This window comes from Oryctolagus cuniculus, chromosome 1 (assembly GCF_051225735.1).
Source record: "Oryctolagus cuniculus isolate XC-2025 breed Fujian yellow rabbit chromosome 1, ASM5122573v1, whole genome shotgun sequence".
NCBI classification, from domain to species: Eukaryota; Metazoa; Chordata; class Mammalia; order Lagomorpha; family Leporidae; genus Oryctolagus; species Oryctolagus cuniculus.
The window spans coordinates 34,379,792-34,402,361 of record NC_142867.1 but is presented as its reverse complement, the minus strand read 5'-3'; the positions used below and the strand labels follow the sequence as shown (position 1 = coordinate 34,402,361).

The 22,570-nt window shown below is 38.9% G+C and overlaps 1 protein-coding gene and 1 long non-coding RNA gene across 6 annotated transcripts in view; one reads left to right on the top strand and one right to left on the bottom strand.

The window, feature by feature from the left end:
* Nucleotides 1-22,570, top strand: part of ELP4 (elongator acetyltransferase complex subunit 4) — a 280,207-nt gene that overhangs the window by 88,018 nt on the left and 169,619 nt on the right. The window lies entirely within an intron of this gene.
* On the bottom strand, nt 1,492-12,571 carry LOC149128356 (uncharacterized). The gene is made up of 2 exons (XR_016218033.1): nt 8,647-12,571; nt 1,492-8,594 (listed from the first exon to the last, which is right to left on the bottom strand). It is a non-coding gene; the product is annotated as an uncharacterized LOC149128356 (long non-coding RNA).

The following is a 22,570-nucleotide window of genomic DNA, read 5'->3' as shown; positions in this document are numbered from 1 at the left end:
TAATTTAAAATTATCAGGAAATTTGCCTGTGGAAAATGTTCATGCATACAGTTTAAGTTTTCAAATTAAAGCCTGGATATAAAAACATGAAATATATTACAATATTATTAAGGTAGTTTTATCTTGATAGTTTAATATCATAAATCAAGTAATGTAAGTCACAAAATCCTAAGAAAACTGATTTTGAGAATATTGATGTGTTCTAGTTCCTTTTAAATTTGATTTCTTTGTATTTTTAAAGATTTACTTTTTCATTTATTTGAAAGGCAGAGTTACACAGAGGCAGAGGCAGAGAGAGAGAGAGAAAGGTCTTCCATCCTCTGCCTCACTCCCCAGATGGCCACAGTGGCCAGAGCTGCACTAATCCTAAGCCAGGAGCCAATAGCTTCTTCCAGGTCTCCCCTGTGGGTGCAGGGGCCCAAGGACTTGGGAAATCCTCCACTGCTTTTACAGGCCATCTAGCAGAGATGATAGATCAGAAGTGGAGTAGCCAGGTCTGGAACCGGTGCCCATATGGGATGCCAGCACTGCAGGTGGCGGCTTTACCTGCTATGCCACAGCGCTGGCCCTTGACTTTGTTTTGAATTAAGCTTTGCTAACAGGCAGGTGCAGCTACGGTTCAAATTCTTCGCTGGAAAGATACTGCCATTCTTCAAAGTGGGGACAGAGTCTCAAATCTACTAGTTCAGAACATGGGCCCTATGGGAGGTAATTAGCTTTAAATGAGGTCATGAGAGTGAGGCCCCGCTTTTACTAATTGGTGTCCTTATCTAAGAGGGAGAAACATTGGCGCTCTCTCTCCTTGATCATGCTCTAATAAAAAGAGTCATGTAAGCACACAATAAGAATTCTGCTGTCTGCAACCCAAGGGTAAGAGTCCTCACTTGACACCAACCCTGCTGGTTCCTTTATCTTGGACTTATGGTCTCCAGATCTATGAGAAAATAAATGCCTGTTACTTAAAGCACCTGGTTTATAGTGTTTTGTTAGAGCAACCTGTCTTTGGCCACTTGTGCTGCATTAACAAAATACCTGAGACTAGGTAATATCCAAAGAACAGAAATTTATTTTCTCACATTCTGGAAACTGGAAGTTCAAGATGAAGGTGCCAGCAGGGTTGACAAGGTGCTGGCAGGTTCAGTTGTCTGGCAGGGCTGCTCTCTACTTTCAAGATGGTACCTTGTAGCTTTAATCTCTGAACAGGAAGAACACCACGTCCTCATATGGCAAAGGCAAAAGGGCAGCCAGCTGAGAGCTGCATGAAACCTCTTTCATAAGGGCCTTAATCCCATTTATAAAAGACAAGTGCCCATGGCCTAGTAACTACTTCAAGGCCCCTCTTAATGCTATCACATCAGCAACACCTGAATTTTGAAAGCGCTACAATCAAACCAAAGGATAATCCAAGCCAACTACTTACTATCCTATGAAATTTACCTTTTCATTGTAGGTATGTTAGATCTTGAATATTGAGTTTGCATACAATTAGTAGAAAATATAATTTTGATATGTTTCTTTGAATTTCAAGATTTTGGTTTTACATATTTATCCTTAAACATAGCTATAAATGTTTTACAGTAGCTAAGTGGGTTCTACTGGTTGACTGAACTGAATTCCAAGGAAATCACTTACTTTTCCAGGAGAATTTATAGAAGAGAATCAGTGGAAAGAGGGTGGGAATAATACTTAAAGAGTTTAGAAGTCATTGCATGTCTCTTTCCTTGTCATGTTTCTTTACCAACTTATGTGGGACCTCAATATAAGCTTCTGTGATATTTTTCTAGACAAATATTAGTTGTACACCTCATATTCCTACTGTTGTTCATACTTGCATCAGAACCTTTCCTGTGTTACACTCTAATTATTTGTCTTGCCCACATGCTTGCCTCCCCTTCAGATGCTGGAAATCTTTGAGGAGAATTTTGTTTCTTCATCTATTTATTCCTAGAATTTAAGACATAGTTATAAGTTGATAGTTGATGTGTTAGCAGATAGTTCAATTCACATAACATAGTAATAACTCAGATTAACTGTGGCCATGTTCTTAATACAAAGATTTACTGGGATAAAACCAGTAACTGAAACATAGCCATGCAAGAGTATATTTTATTTCAAAAATAGAGCTCTCATAGGCTGAGAAGAGGAGAATTGCAGTATATTTAAAAAGTGTAAATAGAAAATTCACATGTGTGAGAAAAGAATTAGGTAAAACTGAAGATTCAGAACAGAAATCATATAATTATAAGAGTATATTATTAACTACCTTATAAAAGGATATAGTGAATGATGGAAAGGCATCATGTAAGTGTGATGAGAAAATTTGCCCATCTGCATAGATATTTGTGGATAAACAGTGTCTGAAAATTTAAAGAGAGAACCATTATCCTGAACCTCATTTTAGCCAGTGAAGAGAAGTTGCTTGCACGTTTGCCTTTTTCCTCCCCCTTCCTTTCTTTGTTTTAACAGGGTCCTCAGGTACACAAAGTTTAGTGGGTTATCTTACCACACATTTCAGGCATAGCATGTTATCCTCAGGAGTACACATGGTTTTTGCTCTATTCTTCCCCACATAACTCCCCATCCCTAATCCCAGTTGTCTTTCCCATATCCATGTTGTCTCATGCTTCTTTTTGTCCTTCCAAATTTCCATTCTCCCTTCACTAATCGTTGACCTTTGATCCCTCTCTTTCTCCTTCCCTCCCTCCCCATCCACCACATCCAATCATTAACAAGCCCCACCAACTGTTATCTTCAAGATATGTTTAGATATCACTTCTTTCAATCTTCACCTCTACCATATTAGCTTGTGTCATCCATACTTCTTGCCAAAACTCTTACTCCTTATTCTTTGAGTTCTTATCTTTCTCTGAAACAGCTCTAGTAAACCTTTCAACAGAGCATTGCATGATAGAACTTTCTGTAATGCTGGAAATTTTCTGTATCTGCCTTGTCCACTTTGGCAGCCACTAGACACATACATCTGATGATTACATGAAATATGACTAGGGACACTGAAGCACTGACATTTTTATTTTATTTTACTTTAATTAATTTGCATGTAAGTACTTAGTGTAACTAGTAGTGGTTAACTATCTTGTTAGGCAGTCCGATTCTATATCTTAAGTCAGTTCTCATCACTGCTCCGGCTCAAACCCACCAATGACTTCCCGTCTCCTTCAGAATAATAAACACATCATAACAGAGCTCTGATAAGGCCCAGTGGTCCTACATGCTTTTACCTAACCTGATTGCTAGCTAGCTCTCTGATACTACCAGGATTTGGAAAACGGTAAAGAGAATATCAGGATGTTTTCCAGGTTTCTGATATTAGATGTAGGATAGTGACTTCTACTGAAGTAGGTAAGCCTAGCCATATATCCAACAACACTGATTTGTTCACCTTCTCTGAACATGAGCTCTTTCTATGAACCTGAGCACCTCTTTAAGCCCAGCATTATGCTGAATTCTGAATTTACTGTAGTGAACAAAGCAGCTATGATCCTTGCCAAAGTGTAGCTTATTGTCTAATGAGAACAAACAATTTTTAAAACCATACAAATAAGCAAATATATGTACATATGAAATAATGAATTATAAATACTATAAAGAAAAAGATTTGCCATGAAGGAACATAATGAGGTAGGGAGCAGTGGGTATACTTCAAGATATATTCAGTGAAGGTCTTTCTAAGGGAAAACACTTAAGCTGAGATCTAAATAATGAGAAGTAGACAATCATGTGGAGGGTACCGAGTCAAGAAGTATTATTGGCAGAAGGAAAGGAAAGAAATTGCTGTGTTCAAGGACCTTAATGGTCATTTGTGCTGAAACAGAATGAGTAATGGTAAAAGCTCTATGGAGATAGACAGGCAAGGATCATACCACTATCTAAATAAATTTATTCAATTTGGCAGGGAAACAACAATAATCGGAAAGTGTTTCAGGTGAGAGAAGATTTTTATTAAAAAGCTTAAAGTTACCATCAACTTACATTTTCCTTATTTTTATTTTTTGCTTTATATAATAATTTTATATGTGAGCATACTTCAGAAAGTTTTCAGAAAAATTAAATTTGAAAATAAGTTTATTTTGTGTTGCAAAAATTATGAAATCCATAATTTCATAATACATATTTTCCACAACTTTTTTTGAAAACCCTATCATTTTACGGGGTACAGTGTGGTAAGTCAACACATGTACACAGTGTATAATGATAAAATCAGTGAGTCCTGTTTAGTTTTGTTGAAAAGTTGGTGCAAAAAATTTAAGAGAGAGGAAATGGATGAAGATATAGAAGAGGAAGTAACCATTTCTGAAGATATGGACTGATAACTTCTCTTTATTAAATAATAGAAGCAGTCATCCACTGAGGAATGGTTACATACCTCTTGTGAGTTTCATCGAAATAAGGAAATTCCAACATGGTTGTTTTGTAAACTTGAATATACTTACTACAGATACAGAGGTATCAGATATTTACGGTAGTAACAGTAGATCAGATTGTATGACTTTCATGTATTTGTGCTAAGACCTGGGCATAAGCAAGGCTGATGTTAGGCCAGGTGAAGTTAACAAAAGGATGGAGGACAAAGGAATTTAAAATATTAAAAATAGTGAACAAATACTGAAAGGAGAAAAAAATTGAAGACAACTGCTATTGATATATATGGAAAAAGAAGGAGCAGTGGTCTGGTAGTGGACTTATAAGTCTTGATAGCTGGTGAAAATGAACAAATTGTGCTACTGAGATAAGTAGTGTTGGTTGAGAATAAGCTGTGTAAATTAGGACTATAAACCAGAAAGGAAAATGGAGCTTTTATTCAGGCAGAAAATTAAAACAAGAATGGAGGACAGCAGTTTGGCTCAATGGTTAAGATGTGCTTTGGGACACCTGCACCCCACGTGGAAGTACCTGGATTCAAGTCCCAGCTTTGCTCCTAATTCCAGTTTCCTTTTAATGCACACCCTGGAAGGCAGAAGGTGGTGGCTCAAGTGGTTGGTTCTCTATCAGCCACACGAGATACCTGGCTTGAGTTCCCAGTTAGTAGCTTCATTTTGACCCAGCTTGTCTCTTGTGGATATTTGGGGAGTAAACCAGCAGATAGATGATCTCTGTCTTCATTCCTTCCCTTCTCTTTCCCTCCCTCTCTCTCCCACTTTCTCTTTCTACATCACAAATAAATAAAATTTAAGAAAAAAAAAAAAAAAGAAGGGGCGAATGACTGGAGTGGGCTACATATAAAAGAAGCATGAATTTGTGTGTTTGTTTTATTTTACTAGAAAATAGAGGAGATAAAGAATAATTTGAAAATAACATTGGAGACAAAGAGAATACCAGCCAGATCTCCCAGATGTTGAGAAAAGGTTCTAAGCTACGGATTTATTTAGTTAAGCTCAAGTGTCCACCACTTTCCAAGGGAAATCCAATTATCCTGGAGAGTGGTGGGCACTGCGGCTTTTGTTAAGGTCGAAGGCCGATGGTAACTGCAAAGATTGTAGCAGTGACTGCAGAAGGGGCTCTGCTGCAGCTTTCTGTGCATAAGAGACCCAGGGTGGTAACTGGGCTTAGCATCCAAAATATAATGGAGTGAAAAAGCAGATTATAGAAACAGGATAAATAGCACAATCCTATTTACATAAAATTTTTTATAGCTTATCCCAAACTCTTTTCTAACACTAATTCAAGAGATGCTAATTTAGGTCCAAAAACTTACAGATACACAGTCAAGTAAACTCATGAAAGACTGCAAGCTAAATCCCGTCTTAGCTGATCTCAGAGATTGACTGTATACATTAGTGTTTGAAATGCTCTGAGAGAAATGCCAACAGTTTTTAAGAATAGTGATAATAACACTCTTTACATTTGCTTTTTGATAAAATATATACTCTTCTTTTAAAAAAGAACAACATTTTTACCAACACGTTTCTTATCCTGAGATTGTATTTCTCCATAAAATGAGTAAGGTCTGGTGTAGAAAGATGTCTGACAGGATGTCCTTCAAACTGTTAACAATGTTTGCCACTAACTGATGGATTTTAGATAAGTTCTTTATTCTTTGTGTGTTTGATATATATATGAATTTTTATGATGAGCAAGCATGATTTGTATAAGAGGGAAGGTGATTTCAAATTAATGGACCTAATCATTTGGGAATAATATGGAGAAATACTGATCTCACGTCTTATGTCAAACTATATTCCCAAAGAAATATAGACTCAAATATAATAAATGAAACAATAAAAGTAATAGAAGAAAATGTTTAAGAATGTTGTAATGCCTGTAGTGGGAAAATGAGTGTATCTAATGCTCAGATCCAAATGCGATTCTCCATTTGAGGAACCAGGACTCTTTGGAGAAATGATTCAAGGGGGAAAAATATATACATCTGTTTGGAAATGCTAGAAGAATGATAAAGGCATATCAAAGTGATACAGAAACCAGCTCAAAAGGAGAGTCCAGTAGCATGACTGGAAAGCATCAGAATAAATCATGTGGCTAGGCATTGTGGCATGGTGGCAAAGCCACTGCTTAGGATGCCACTTCCCATATCAGAGTGCCTAGTTCAAGGCCTCAGTTACTTTGCTTCCAATCCAGATTCCAGATCACGCACACCCCTGGGAGGCAGCAGGTGATAGCTCAGGTACTTGAGTCCCTGACACCCACATGGGATATGCAAATGGAGTTCCTGGCTCCTGGTTTCAGCCTGGCCCAACCCTGGATATTATGGGCATTTGGGGAGTGGACCAGCATATGAAAGATACTTCAGTCTGTCTGTCTGTCTGTCTCTCTTCCTTTCAAATAAATAAGTAAACACTTAAAAATAAATAAGGACAGTAATAGATTATAATCTATTTTATAAAGTAGGAAGCCATAGGTATACTGTGACATAAATAAATGTGTAAGCTGAAATTTTGTTAAGGAACAAGATGTTTACATATCCTCAAAATAACTCCTCCCCAAATACTTGTTAACTACAAAGGGAAAAAAATAACTTCACCCTAATGAAGATAATATCACCACTAGTGAAAAAAATCAAAATCATACATAACCTAATAATATACAATGAGAAGTCAGGAATACTTCTATATTCTGTACACTTCCTACATTCCTACTGAAATACATAATTTAAATCTAATCAAGAGGAAACATCAACTAAATCCAAATGCCTACCCTATCAAGTCCTCAAAAGTGTCAACATCATGGAAGCCCAAGGAGCTTCCAGATTTAAGGAAGCTGAAAAAAACATGACAACTAAGTACAACACATGATGGTATATTGAATGATATTGGGGATCACTGGTAAAAGTTGAATGGAGCCTGAAGATTAGATGGTAGTATCACTTTCCTAACAAATCAAAATGCTAAGTCAGCTGATTGTATTGTGCAAAAGGATGCCCTTGTTTATAGGAATCACCACAAGTTATTAAGAAATGATAGGGCATAAAATCAGCAACCTATTCTCAAGCAGAACAGGAAAAAAGGGTTTTTTAAATATATATTTGTAATTTTTCTGTACATTTGAGATTGTTTCAAGGTTTTAAAATGTAAACATATGTCTGTATTATAATGAGTAAAGACAATTTTTAAATTCTTAAAAAAGTTGAATACATTATAATTAAATGGGTAAAATGTTAGCAATATGTTCTCAAAAGAAGATACAAAAATGACCAATAAACCTTTCTGCCTCAAAGAAATATAAACCAAAACCAAAGAGATAACTATCAACTATTTAAAATGATAATGTCCTATGCTAAAGATGGTGTGAAAAGCAGTCACTCATGTTACTTATGAGAATGTACATTGTTAAAGCAATCATAGGAAATGGTTTTAAAAATTTGAATGACATTCTTTGTTGCCATTGTACCATTTCTAAGAATTTATCATAAAGAAATAATGAAACAAGTTAGCAAAGATGTGTGTATAAGACTGATCTTCATAACTTTCAATATCATACTGAATATCTGGGTATAACCTATCATTTGTTAGTATGTATTGGTTGAGTAAATTATGTTGTGTCAAAATAATGGCATACCTTCATACAGAGTATGGAGACTAAAAAAAAATTGAAACACAATATAATATATAATATGTTATGTGGGGAGCAACTCGGACTATACTGTTGCTGGAATTAAGACTTATTCTATGCATCTGCTCTCCCACAATATGGCGCTGGGAGAGAAGTAAACAGCTTCTACCCAGCTGCCTCTCACCAACTTGACAAGCTGCAGGAGCTGCTCCTGATTGGAGGAGAGCGGCGTACTCGGCGTGTGGGCAGCCGAGTTGGGATTGGCGGAGGAGGACTATAAAGGAGGAGAGAGACGGCATGCACCAGGAACATCTATGGGGAACATCTAAGGGAACCCGTGCAGCCCCCGAGAGAACCGGCCGGCGGTGTGCCGCTCCCCTGCGGAAGTGGGGAATGCGGCCAGGGGGAACTGCCCTTCCACGGAGGTGGAAGGGATAGTAGCCAACCCGGGAAGAACCAGCAGCAAACCCGGGGAGGGCCGAGCAGACGAAAGAACAGCGCAGGGTCCTGTGTCGTTCCTCCACGAAGAGGGGGAGCGACATAATGGTGCCGTGACTCGGATAGGAAACCTAGGACGGATAGAAAACTTAGGAGGGAAGAAACGTGACTCGGATAGGAAACCTAACTCGGATAGGAAACCTAGGACGGATAGCAAACTTAGGAGGGAAGAAACGGGAAGAAGCAGGAAAATACCAGAGAGAGAGACTAGCAAACAGCCTAGGGAAAAGCCGGACGAAAAGGGTGCCGGAAGAAGCTATTGAAAGCCTAGGCATAGACTAGCAAACAGCCTAGGGAAAAGCCGGACGAAAAAGGTGCCGGAAGAAGCTATTGAAAGCCTAGGCATAGACTCGGATACGGACTACAGGGGGAAGCTGGGAGAGATCTCTAAGGTTGAAAGCGAAAGTGAAAGCTAGAACAAACAGACTCAGATGTGGACTGTGGGGAGAGGCCAGGAGAAATGAGGGAGGAGTATTGTTGGAGGAAAGCTTGGGGAAACATACCGGGTAGAGAAAAATGTTAGGGAAATTGAAGCCGCGGGGGGCAGGCCAAGGCGGAAACGAAAGCCACTTTGGGGTTCTCAGGTTAGCCCGGGAATAGGGGGCGAAAAGTTGAAACCAGAAGCTGAGACGTAAGCCAGATTGGGATCCGTCTGATTAGCCCGGGGAGCAAAGGACGGGAAGCCAAATCGTGGGGCGGAGACGTGAGCTGGGTTGAATTCGCCAGGCTAGCCCGGGGAACTTGGATTGAATGCTAATGGCGGAGACGTAAGCTACGCTGTGTGACTCGCGGAGGCTGCCGCGCGCAGACAGAGCGTGCGGGGCTCAAGTAGATAGGGAACACTGGGCTAGTGTGAAGCCGCGCAGATGAGAGAGGCGCGGGCTGAAGCGGCTCAGAGCCGGAAAGCCACCGAGAAGTAGCCTCGGGGCGGGCGCCGGGAAGCCGCAGGGATAAGAGAAACAGAAGTTTAGAAGTAAAATGAGAGAAATAGGAATGCTGGAAGATAGAAGTAAAATGAGAGAAATAGGAATGCTGGAAGATAGAAGTAAAATGGGAGAAATAGGAATGCCCGGAGATAGAGAAATAGAGAAATAGAAAGGCCTCCCCACAATACTGCAATGAGAAGGCTTGGATTCGGTCTGCCTGATTAGTGAGGCGATGAGCACCTGCGGGCGGCTAGCAGCTTATGTGCCGCAGGTCACCGAAGATGGGCATGTTATTAACATCAATAGTCTCCCCACAAAACCGCAATGAGAAGGCTTGGATTTGGTCTGACTGATTAGTAAGGTGGTAAGCACCAGCAGGCAGCTCGACCAGAGTATGAGCTGCAGGTCACCGAAGACAGGCACGTTATCAACACCAATAAGTCACCCCACAACATGGCAATGAGAGAGCTTGGATTCGGTCTGCCTGATTAAGGCAGTAAGCACCAGCAGGTGGCTCGACCAGAGTATGAGCCGCAGGTCACCAAAGACAGGCACGCATCAGCGCCTAAAAACCTCCTCACAACATGGCGAAGAGAGGACCCGGATTCGGTTTGCCTGATTGATAGGACTTGTAAGAACCTGTGGCAACTCTAGCAAGTAGAGCAGAGTGTGTGCCGCGGGACACCGAAGACAGGCGCGTATCAACGCCAAAAAATAAAAAGAAAGGGGGATCTGTGGGGAGCAACTCGGACTATACTGTTGCTGGAATTAAGACTTATTCTATGCATCTGCTCTCCCACAATATGGCGCTGGGAGAGAAGTAAACAGCTTCTACCCAGCTGCCTCTCACCAACTTGACAAGCTGCAGGAGCTGCTCCTGATTGGAGGAGAGCGGCGTACTCGGCGTGTGGGCAGCCGAGTTGGGATTGGCGGAGGAGGACTATAAAGGAGGAGAGAGACGGCATGCACCGGGAACATCTAAGGGAACCCGTGCAGCCCCCGAGAGAACCGGCCGGCGGTGTGCCGCTCCCCTGCGGAAGTGGGGAATGCGGCCAGGGGGAACTGCCCTTCCACGGAGGTGGAAGGGATAGTAGCCAACCCGGGAAGAACCAGCAGCAAACCCGGGGAGGGCCGAGCAGACGAAAGAACAGCGCAGGGTCCTGTGTCGTTCCTCCACGAAGAGGGGGAGCGACAATGTTATACATTATAGAAAATAGTCATCAATGGTCTAATAATAATTATCTGTGGGTATTCAGATATGGATAATTTTTCTCTTTTTTATCTTCTTGTAATACAACATAGTTCATATAAGGGCTTTTTGGTTAGAAAATATGGCTCCTCTACCCATTAGTTGTTGACATTGGGCAAGTTATTCCACCTTTCTGTACCCCTCCTTCTTACTGTGTAAAGTTGTCATAATAATAGAAAGTATTTTATTTGGTTGTTAGGTGAAATATTTAAAACATAGCACTTAGCACACAATGGCTAGCATGGTTAAGGCTTAATGAAATTTACCACCATCATTGTCATTATTTTTGTTTATGTGTTTGGAATTCATTATAAGAAGCATGTAGTCTTTTTTTTTTTTTTTTTTTTGAAAAAGGCTTTATTTATTTACCTGAAAGTGAGAGTTACACAGAGAGAGAAAAGGCAGAGAGAGAGAGAGAGAGAGGTCTTCCATTTGCTGGTTCACTCCCCAACTGGCCGTAAGGGTTAGAGCTGTGCCAATCTGAAGCCAGGAGCTTCTTCCAGGTCTCCCATGTGGGTGCAGGGGTCCAAGGACTTGGGCCATCTTCCTCCACTTTCCCAGGCCATAGCAGATGCTAGTCTTAATATATTACATTTATTACTTCATTTGTTTTTTAAAGAAATCTTAGGAAATTAGTAATATCCTCATTTTGAAGAGGAGAAGATAGGTACAATTGGTTTAATTGATTTATTTGAGATCATACAGGGGCTAAATCTAAAAAAGAAATAACAAAATTGGAGTTCTTACAACTGGTTTCAAACATATTACTCAGCTATTGTAAATAAGATAGTATGATATAAAATAAAAGTAGATATAAAGAGGAACATACAAATCAATGGAATACAGTATAAAGCATAGAAATAAAGTTTTACATATGTGCTTAAATGAAATAATCTTCAACAGGGTGCCATTCAAGAGGAAAGAAAGCTTCAAAACTGGTACTGGGAAAATTGAATAGCCACATGAAAAGAATGGAGATAGCCCCTTATACCATATATAAAAATTAATAAAATTAATTAAGGACCTAAACAAAACACCCAAAACTAATAAAAGTCCTAGAAGGGAAAATTTCTTGCATTGAACTTTGAAATTTCTTGAATATGATACCAAAAGCACAGTCAATTAAATCAAAAACAAACAAATGGGACGATTTCAAACTTTAAACTGTGCATCAAATGACACAATCAACAGAGTGAAAAAGTAACCTAAAGAAAGAAAATATTTACAGATCTTTTATCTGATAAAAAATTAGAGTCTAGAATGTATAAAAAACTTCTATAACTCAGCAAAAAATACTGATTAAAAATTGTCAAATGCTAATCTGTCCATTGATGAAAGTAGGGTGTTGAAGTCTCGCAATATTACTGTATTGGAGCTTATGTCTCCCTTTAGATCTATTAACATTTATTTTATAAAACTGGGTACTCTGGCATTAGGTACATATTCATTTATGGTGATCATATCTTCTTGTTAAATTGATCCCTTGGTAGAGACCTTGTTTCTTTTAGCAGTTTTTGTCTTAAAGTCTGTTTTGTAAGATATAACTACTGCTTGCTTGCATTTAAGTGGAATGTCTTTCACCATCCTTTACTTTCAGCCTCTGTGTGTCTATTATTTTGTAGCCATTCAGCCAGTCTGTATTTACATTCAAGGTTATTATTGATACATAATGATATGGTCCTGCCAATTTCCCTTAAAATTTCTTTTTTGTTCATGTGAATATCCTTTGTTCATTTCCTAGTAAATTTCATACTTTCACACTCTTAATGGTTACCTTTCTTTGTTTCTGTATGTAGTGTATCCTAAATTATCATTTTTAAGGCCAGTAGGGTGGTAATGAAGTTGTTCAATTTTTTTATTTGCATTAAAAAGTTTTATTTCACCTTCCTTTAGGAAAGAGAGCTTTGCTGGGTACAGTATTCCAGGTTGGCATTTTTTTTTTTTTTTTGACAGGCAGAGTGGACAGTGAGAGAGAGAGACAGAGAGAAAGGTCTTCCTTTGCCGTTGGTTCACCCTCCAATGGCCGCTGCGGCCGGCGCGCTGCGGCCGGCGCACCGCGCTGATCCGATGGCAGGAGCCAGGTGCTTCTCCTGGTCTCCCATGGGGTGCAGGGCCCAAGCACCTGGGCCATCCTCCACTGCACTCCCTGGCCACAGCAGAGAGCTGGCCTGGAAGAGGGGCCACCGGGACAGAATCCGGTGCCCCGACCGGGACTGGAACCCGGTGTGCCGGCGCCGCTAGGCGGAGGATTAGCCTAGTGAGCCACGGCGCCGGCTCAGGTTGGCATTTTTTAAAAAGAACTTGGACTACTCTCCTTTCTCTCCTTATCCATAATATTTCTTTGAAAAATAAGCTATCAATCGAATGGAAATTTCTTGACAAGTATCCTGATGCTTTTCTCCTGCAAACTTCAGAATGCTCTCCTTGTGTTGTACTTTTGAAAGCTTGATTCTAATCTGTTGTTGTGAGGTTCATTTCTGATCATGTCTATATTAGGTCATACAGACTTGCTGTATTTGGATATTTCTCCAAATTGGGAAAATTTCCTGCTATAATGAGTTGTATGGTTTTCTGCCACTCTATTTGTCTATCTCAAACAATAAATATTGTTTTGTTTGATGATAGCCCAGAGACCTCAAAACTGCTTTCTTTCTTTATGGTTACTTTTTTTTCTGTCCAACAGATATGTCTTCAATATCAGATATTCCTTCTTCTGCTTTATCTAGTCTGTTGTTTAGGATTTCAGCAGTATATTTTATTTGGCTTACTGAATTCTTCATTTCTAATATTTCTGTTGTTTTTTTTCAATACATTTGTCCTTTTACTGAATTTCTCATTCATATCATGCATTGATTTCCTAATTTTGTTTACTGTTTGTTCTCTAGGATGTCTTTGAGTAACATTACAAACACAATAATTCTGTTGAATTCTTTCTCAGGCATTTCATCACTCTCCTTTTCTTCGTGGTCTGATACTAAAGCACATTGTATTCCTTTTGGGATATCATAGAGCCTTGCTTATTTATCATATTTCTTATGTTCCTACACTGATTTTTGTTCATGTGGTTGTTCAGTTATTAGTATCCCTTTTAGAGAATGATTTTCATGGATTGAAGGCTTTTTCCAGAAGAAGTGCCTTTGGGTATTAGTTTGGGTATTAGCTTTGGCTTTATTCCTGGTTGAACTTTATGGTCTACCTATAGCTTTATTATTTTTTTTTCTATATTTGCTGGCTGCAGTAGTAGTGACCTCAGGTGCTCCTGTGGCCCAGGACGGTTGCTGGAATTCATATCATATGGATCACCAGCCATCTTCCACGGGAGGATCTGGAGTCAGGAGCTTCTCAGGTTTTAGAAGCAGGCCCTGTTGGAAATGGAAATCATTATGCTAAGTAAAATAAGTCAGACACAGAATGCCAAATACTACATATTTTCTCATATATGTGGAACTTAATATATGAAACCATGGTTGCCATATGATTTTATATATAGATAAATATAAATGTTTTCATCACTGAATTATATCCCTTATATAATAATACAGTCTTCTTTACTCATTTCATGATATTTGTTATTAATCTCACACTATAAGCTATGAATTTATGTACCCCTTCTTTTGAGGTTATATGTGTTCTTATGTGTTAACCTATGATCTTCTGTGTTATATAATATTTACATATGAGACAAGTATGATAAAATGTTAAAAATTATTAAGTCTATATGTGCTCAGAGAACTCTTCATACTTAACTGTATTATTTGAAATATTTTTAAATAAAAATTAAAAAGGTAAAGAGAAGCAGAAAAGAAAAAAACACCCATATCTTTCAGGTTTTACCCTTCCAGACTTTTCTCCTAATTGTAACTTTAAAAAAAATACACAGAAGAACTTGAGTAATCATTTCTCAGTGGTGATATGCAGATGACAAACAAGCATATGGAAAGATGCTTGACATCATTAGTCAATAGAGAAATGCAAGTCAAAGCTATGAGATATCACCTCATGTCCATTAAGATGGCTACTGTTAAGAAGTAGAACAAAACAAAACCCAGAAAATAAGTGTTGATAAAGATGTGGAGCAATTGGATCCTTGGTATACTGTTAGTGGGATTGTACAATGATGCAGCCGCTGTGGAAAACTATGAGGTAATTTGTTAAAATATTAGAAATAAATTTACCACACATGGTCCACCAATTCTATCTCTGAGTGTAGATGAAGAAATATTTGCACACCAATGTTCATAGTAGCATTATTCACAATTGTCAAGAGATAGGAGCAGCATCTGGTGCTGAGGCGTGGTAGGCTAGGCTTCCACCTGCAGCGCCAGCATCCCATATGAACACCAGTTCATGTCCTGGCTGCTCCTCTTCCAGTCCAGCTCTTTGCTATGGCCTGGGAATGCAGTAGAAGATGGCCCAAGTGCTTGTGCCCCTGTACCTACGTGGGAGACCTGGAAGAAGCTCCCGGTTGCTGACTTTGGATCAGCCTGGCTCTGGCCATTGCAGCTATCTGGGGAGTGAACCAGCAGATGGAAGACCTTTCTCTCTGTCTCTCCATCTCTCTGTCAGTAACTATACCTCTCAATTAAATAAAATAAAATCTTAAAAAAAAAAAAAAAAAAAGAAGTAGAAGCATCCCCATTGTCCATCAGGTGACTAATAAACAAAATGTGGTATATATATACAATAGAATATTATTCAGCCTTAAAAAAAAAAAAAAAAGAAGTAAATCCTGTCAAATGATACAACATGGATGAGCTTTGAGGATATTATACCAAATAAAATAAGCCATGGCCATTCATATAAGCTACCTAAAGTCAAAATCGTGGAAATAGAAAGTATAATGGTGATTATCAGGGACTGGAGGATGACAGAAGCAGGGAGTTGTTTAATGAGCACAGAATTTCAGTTTTCCAAGATGAAAAGGCTCTAGAGATCTATCACAAAACAATGTAAATATACTTAGCACCACTAACCTGCATACTCAAAAGTGGCCAAGATTGTAAATTTTGTTATTTTTAAGCAAACTAAAATACTTGTAAATATTAAGTTAAAAAGTTAGCAATTTTCTGTTAACAAAAGATATATCCAAAACTACAAATAAGGAACTAATCAAAGTAAAATGACAGATAATTAAGTACCATGCCAAAAAAGCAAATCTCAATAAGATACCACTATCACATACTCTAGGATACTTAAAATCAATATATGACATTTTTTAAAATATTTATTTATTTGGGGCTGACGCCATGGCTCACTTGGTTGATCCTCCGCCTGCAGCGCCAGCATCCCATATGGGTTCTGGGTTATAGTCCATGTTGCTCCTCTTCCAGTCCAGCTCTCTGCTGTGGCCCAGGAGGGCAGTTGAGGATAGCCTGGGTGCTTGGGCCCCTGCACTCACATGGGAGACTGGGAGGAGGCACCTGGCTCCTGGCTTCGGATCAGCGTAGCTCCAACCGTGGCGGCCATTTGGGGAGTGAACCAACAGAGGGAGGACCTTTCTCTCTATCTAACTCTGTCAAAAAAAATTATTTATTTATTTAAGGGCTAAATGACAGAAAGAGGAATAGCCAGAGACAAAGATATCTTCCATCCAGTGATTCACTCTCCAAATACCTGCAGCTGCCAGAGATAAGCCAGGCTAAAGCCAGAAACCAAAAATCCATCTGGGTCTCCCATGTGGGTGGCAGGAACCCAAATACTTGGGCTGCCTTTCAGGCACGTTGGCAGGATGCTGATCAGAAGTGGAGTAACCAGCACTCAAACTAGGCATGTCCTAACCAACAACTTAACATTCCTGTGCCACAGGACTAACTCCAGAAAATGAGATTTTAATAAGTATTGACAAGGATTTGGAGAAATCAGAATCTTCTTATACTGATAGTGAAAGTGTAGGATGGTATAGCTGCCTTGAAAAACAGTGGCATTTCCTCAAAAAGTTTTATGTTATCATTTGACCCAGAAATTCTACCAAGTGTATGCCCAAGAGAATTGAAAATATAACCAACAAAAATCAGGTAATTTTATTTGGGTACAAGAAATTTGAAAAGCATATATAAGAGAGGTGTTTAAAAAGTTCATAGAAAATTCATCTTATGAAAAAGCAATGAATATATCTCAAATTTTTTGCACCAAAATAAACTTATCTTTTAATTCCACTTTCTATGAACTTTTTCAAGGACTCTTGTCAATGAACTCTTAAAATATTATGCTGAGAGAAACCTGTTGTTTTAGTCTATTTTGTGCTATTCTAATAGAATACCATAGCCTAAGTAATTTATGAAAATTGGAAATTTATTTCTCACAGTCTTCATGCCAGAAATTCTGATCAAAAAGTGAGCAGACTTGGTGTCTTGGAAGGGTCCCGTTTCCCACTTCTGTGACAGAGCCTTGAGCACTCCATCCTCTGAAGAGGAGGAACACTGTGACTCACATAGCAGAAGAGTGGAAGAGTCAAGAGAGAGGCAAAACTCAAGAGTCCTTTTATACCAGCACCAGTCTCAACTCTCAGTATGTTACAATGGCAGTTAAATTTCAGCATGGTTTCTGGAGGGGACAAAAATTCAAACCATAGCATAAGTCATATTCATTTATATGAAATATCCATAATAAGCCAAGTATATTGAGAAAGAAGATAGATAAGTGGTTCCTTTGGGCTGAGGAGCAGGAAAAGTTCAGAGGAGTTAATACTAATGTGTATGAGATTCCTTTTTGAAAGGATGAAAATATTCTATTATAATAGCATAATTCTATTAGTGCTAAAACCATTGCATTGTACACTTAAAATTTTTTTCTTTTATTTATTTGAAAGGCAAAGTGACATAAAGAGGAAGAGACACAGACAAAGAGATCTTCTAACCCCTAGTTCACTCCCCCAAGTGGCTGCAATAATTAAGGCTGGGCCAGGCGGAAGCTGGGAGCCAGGAACACCATCAGAGTCTTCCACATGAATGACAGGGTTCCAAGTATGTGGGCCAACTTCCACTGCTTTCATTGGTGCATTATTAGGAAGCTGCATCAGAAGCAGAGCAGCCAGGGCTCAAACTGGTGCTCCTACATGGGATGACAGCCGCACCACAGAATCTGCCCCAAATTGTACACTTTTAATGACTAAATTGTATGGTGTCAGTTATATCTCAAAGTTATTATATATAAATATATGTATGTATAAAGACCCATCAAATTTAGCTAGTGGAAATCATTGGTCACTGTTATAAAAGCAACTTTAATGAGATTGTGGTGGTGGAAGTGGAATTGGGATGGATTCAACTGAAAATATAAGGAGTATATTAAGAACACCAAATACTAGAAAACTCAAGGAGGGGCCAGCACTGTGGCACAGCAGGTAAAGCTGCAACCTTCATTGTCAGCATCCCATAGGGGCACTGGTTTGAGTCTCATCTGCTCCACTTTTGGTCCAGCTTCCTACTAATGGCCTAGGAAAAGCTGCAAAGGATGACCTAAGTGCTTGTGCCCCTGCCACCCATGAGGGAGACCTGGAAGAAACTCCTGGCTCCTGGCTTAGGCCTGGCCCAGCCCTGGGAGTTACAGCCATTTGGGGAGTAGACCAGCAGATAGAAGATTCTTCTGTTCTCTCCTCTCCTCTCCTCTCCTCTCCTCTCCTCTCCTCTCCTCTCCTCTCCTCTCCTCTCCTCTCCTCTCCTCTCCTCTTCTCTCTCTCTCTCTCTCTCTTTCAAATAAATCTTAAAAAAAAAAAAAAAAAAACTCAAGGAGTTTGGATGCAGAGAAATAGATTAGCAGTTGACAGGGGAATTAAAACAATTTTTCAATCTTTTTGAAAGGGACAGACAACAGAAAGGGGAAGGTTGATGCTATAGGAGATAAAGGGAAACATTGCTGGAGTGACGACCTATGGGATGAGGTCTGTGCGCAAGTGGAGGTACTAGCCTAATACAGGCATTTAGACAGTTTACATATGGCAATATATGAGAAGACAGAGAATATATATGTGGGTACAAATCTTGATAGATGATGTTTTGGTGCCTTTGGGCTACCATACAAAAATACCATAAACCAGATAGCTTATAAACAGAAATTTACTTTTCATCATGCTGAAAGCTGCAAAGTACAAAATCAGGGTGCCAACAGTGTGAAATTCTGGTGAAGGTGTGCTTCCTTCTTAGACAAATATCTTGTTGTAGCCACACATGAAAGACAGGGCAAAAAGGCCCCATTTGTTGTTTTTTATAAGGGCGCTAATGCCATTCACCCTTGGGCAATAATCTAAAGGCTCATTTGTATTAATAATTTACAAAAATCAGAGAAATCTGGAATTGAATTATTCTTCATGAAGAATCTTAACCTCTCTTAATAATATCCCTCTCAGACAATGGATTGCTTAGCCCATGCATGCAGTTCTTATATTCAGCATGTTCTTAGTATTTATCCCAACTGTGGCCTGGAAATCTCTGTTGATCCCTGGTCTCCTTGTCCGTACTACTTTCCTAGAGTCTACAAGTTCTCTTAGTTGAAAATCCATGTTGATGAGAATCAAACTTGATGTTACTAGGTGAAAAGCACCAGTGAAGAAATTTCAGTAAATGACAGCCTTCAGGGTAATAGTAATGAAAATTTTAACTTGAAAATTACTTGTGAATAGACTTCACAATCTCTATAGTCACATGCAAATTATATGCTAATATAAGTTTAGCTAAGCAAACTATTTTATACGATTGGCTGAGATACTTGATATTTTGCCTAGTGCTTCACAAGTGTATCTCACTATTTGTCATAAATTAATATCTGAAATATGCATGTAAATTGAATTTTGGTAATACAGATCACATTTTCTTATTGATTTGCATAATAATCATAATTGGGAATAACAGCTTCTTCTCTTAAGTGATTATATCAAGTAGCTAAATCAATATTTAAATGTACCAGGTCTATTTTTTAACAGAAACCCAACAATGGATCATTTTAATGAGAAAAATCATTCTATCATGTAATTTTTTAAAATATTTATTTATTTAAAGGTTTATAAACAGACACAAGTAGAGTTCTTCTATCTGCTGATTCATTTCCTAAATGTCTGCAATAGCCAGGACTGGGGCAAACTGAATTGGGAATTCAGTTTGTTCTCCTTCATGAGTGTCAGGGACCCAAGCTGCCTCCCATATTAGCACATTAACAGGAAACTGGAATTAGAAGCAGAATCGAGACTAAAACCCAGCTACTTTAATATGAGATGCGGGCATCCCAAGAAATGTCTTAACACTTAACCCCAAAGCCAATCCCAACTCCCATATTATTTTAGAATCAGAATGGACAACAATTATCTAATATAACTCTTGACTTTAAAAATGAGAAACTTTGTAGACCTGAACAGAAAATAAAGAATTTGCCTTATATCACACATTTAGCTACAGTTATTGGCACTAAAATCTTTGGCATACTTTATAGTGTGTCATACTGGTGTCTAGTTTATATAAATTGTCTCTTTTCAATATTGAGTTTCCTTTGCACATCATTCTCCAAGTTAATAGAAGTTTGGCCTCATAATGAAGTCCTCATAGGTATAACTAAGAGAAAAATCTCTTCCCAAAACTGAATGTTCCATTTGAATATGTTGAATGGAGGAGCCATGCTCAAACCATTAGTGTATTTGTACCAGACTTTCTTTTGTGTGTGTGTGTATAAGCAATGATGGTATTGTAATTATCCAAAATGTGGGACACATGTTCTAACATAAGGACTTATAGCCAGAGATTTTGGATTTGGGGTTACTTTTGAAAAATCCAAGGTTTTCATTTCCAGAAAGTAGATCTAGACTAGATATTTGAAAGAACCAAAATGAACATAATGCAGCCAACTGAACATTATTGGATGTCCATGTGGTCAGTACTGTACACTATTGGAACCTAGATCTCATCTCATGTGAAGTTGTAGCCAACTTGAGTTTAGAAGTTAATTGTTTTTTATTTGTTTGAAGGTGGAGAAACAAAGAGGGGTGGATGGGACAGATAGCAATATCACTTCTCTTGTTCACTCCCCAGATCTGAAACATCTGAGGCTGCCTAGGCCAAAGCCAAGAGCCCTGAACTCAATCCAAGTCTCCCACATGGCTTGCAAGTACTTGAGCTACCACTTTGACTTCCTAAGACATGGAGTTACAGAAATTTAGAATTGAAAATGAAGCTGGGACTTGAACCAGGCACTCCAATATGGAATGTGTATATCCCAAGCAGTGTCTTAAACATCATGCTAAGTGCCCTCCCACAGAAAATGTGAATTTTCAGTGCCACTGCTGTCACTTAATTGTACAACCTTGGGCAAGTCATTTCATCTCTACTGAGTCTTAATTTTTTCAACCATAAAGTTGGGATAATTTCTATACTTACTTTTATATTCATCAAATGTGACAGTGATGCAAAATGAACCACATACTATCTATTGATGTAGTTAAAATCAGGTACCCTAAAGATTAAACGCTGGGGCCAGTGCTATAGCATAGTAGGTTAAGCCTACACCTGCAGCGCTGGCATCCCGTATGGGCACTGGTTCCTGTACTGGCTGCTTCACTCCCAGCTCTTTGCTAATGGCCCAGAAAAGCAGCAGAGGGTGGCCTAAGTGCTTGGGCCCCTGCACCCACATGGGAGACCCCCAAAGAAGTTTCTGGCTGCAGCCATTGTGGCAATTTAGGGAGTAAACCAGTGGATGGAAGACATCTCTCTCTCTCTCTCCCTCCCTTCCTCCCTCCCTCCCTCTCTCTCTGTCTCTTCCCACCCCCACCCCCACCCCCCGTGTGTAACTCTGCCTCTCAAATAAATAAATAAAATCTTTAAAGGTTAAGCACTGATTGGGACACCTACATTCCATATCAGAATGCCTAGGTTCAAGACCTAGATCTGCTACTGAAACCAGCTTCCAACTAATGTGTACTACCCCCAGGAGGCAGAAAGTGATGGTGCAAGTAATTTGGTCCCTGCCAACCATATGTGAGATCTGGTGCTGGCTCCTGGCTTTGGCTGTGTCTCCCTTGTTGGGAGCATTTGGGGAGTATACCATCAGATGGGAGCCTCTCTCCCTCTCTGTGTTTGTCTCTCTCTCTCTCTCTCTCTGTGCCTCTCAAATAAAAAATAAGAAATAAAAAAATTTTTGAAAGATCAGGTAGTCTTGTTTAAAAGTAACCCAAGAGTCTCATATATATATATATATATATATATATATATATATAGTCTTATCAACCTTTATTTGAGTTTCATATGTACATACTTTCATTTTTGTAATTATATTTTCATAAACAAAATCTTACTTCCTGTTACGCAAACTTTTTTGTTGTTAGTTTTGTTCTTTAATCAGAAATCAAAAAAGATTTCTGTTGCTTCTTTTCCATGGTTTGGAAAAGGCAAGGTAGTCTTATCTGTTACTATCTATGTAACTTCTTTTCTACATATACTACATGGAATTATTTTTCCTATAATATATTTTCTTACCATTTTCAATTATATTGAATAACCAACTTATGTTTCACAAAAAAACCAGTGCCATTTGTTGACATAAGTTGAAATTCTCTGATGCAAATGTCCTCTAGGTCTTTTAGGGAAAATTGGATAGGCAAGGGTCTCAATTTCTAATATCACTATTTTTAAAAAGTGAAACAATCAAGTCATATAGACTGACATTTTTGTCATTTGGTTCCTTTTACCCATTTCTTTTAAAGAAATAAATTCTTAGGGCTAGCACTGTGGCACAGCCTGGAGTACTGACATCCCATGCGGGTGCCAGTTCAAGTCCTGGTTGCTCCATTTTTGATCCAGCTCCCTGCTAATGCATCTGGGAAAGCAGCAGAAGATGGTACAAGTGCCTGAGCCCCTGTACCCACGTGAGAGACCCAGAAGAAGCTCCTGGCTCC